Genomic DNA, 1,044 nt, shown 5'->3' with positions numbered 1-1,044 from the left:
AGGCAGAGCCCTGGGGGGCACGGGGGCAGCTGGGGGTGCAGAGCAGGTGTGGGGGCAGATGGCGCCATCCCTGCCTCAGTTTCCCTATCCATCCCCACTCCGGCCCTGGCTCCCTGCTACAAGTTGGGGTTTGGGGACAGGGACATTCATGAGAGCAAGAAATCGTCCCCAAGCCAGCACCAAAGCCACCCCCAGTGCTAAAAGCACATGGCGAACTGCTGCCAAAATGCTCATTTGCTGCCTTGGCTTAGCAAACAAATCCCAATTTCCCTCCCAGGGAGTCCACGGCAGGAGGAAGGCACTGGGAAACATGGCAAACATGGCAAACGCTGTTCGAGGGCGTTTGTTCCTTGGGCAAAGTCATTGCAAGCCAACCCACACCCGCGCCGCTGCTGCCTCGGCTCCGATGAATTTAATTTTGCTAAAAAGGAAAAGAAATCAGAATGAAATTTCCTTTGAAAGTGGAGGCATGGCCCAGCCTGCGGGTGGGAGCAGGGGCTGCACATCTGCAACGCTGCCAGGGTGTGAGGCTGCGAGCGTGCAATGCTGTGAGCGTGCAATGCCGCGAGCGTGCAATGCTGCGAGCATGTGAGGCCCTGAGCACACAAAGCTGGGAGCATGGGAGGCTGCAAGTGTACAAGGTGGCAAGTGTACAACACCGTGAGTGTGCAATGCTTTGGGTGCATGGTGCTGCAAGTGTGTGGTGCTGTGAGCGTGTGGGGCTGCAGCTGTGTGACGCTGTGAGTGTGCAATGCTGTGAGTGTGCAATGCTGTGAGCATGCAATCCTGTACACACTCAAGGCTGCGAGTGTCTAATGCCACGAGCATGCAACGCTGCAGGTGCACAGTGCTGTGGGTGTGCAACGCCGTGAGAGTGCAATGCCACATGTGCTGCAAATGTGCAGGCAGTGCAGGCAGCACGGGCAGGCAGCACAGGCAGTGCAGGCAGGGCAGGAAGCATAGGCAGGGCAGGCAGGGCAGGCAGGGCAGGCAGGGCAGGCAGCGCAGGCAGCGCAGGCAGGACAGGCAGCGCAGGCAGGGCAG

This window comes from Egretta garzetta, unplaced genomic scaffold, assembly GCF_000687185.1.
Source record: "Egretta garzetta isolate BGI_Z169 unplaced genomic scaffold, ASM68718v1 scaffold7, whole genome shotgun sequence".
Classification (NCBI taxonomy): Eukaryota; Metazoa; Chordata; class Aves; order Pelecaniformes; family Ardeidae; genus Egretta; species Egretta garzetta.
The sequence above is the reverse complement of the archived record's forward strand: the minus strand, read 5'-3'. Positions refer to the sequence as shown.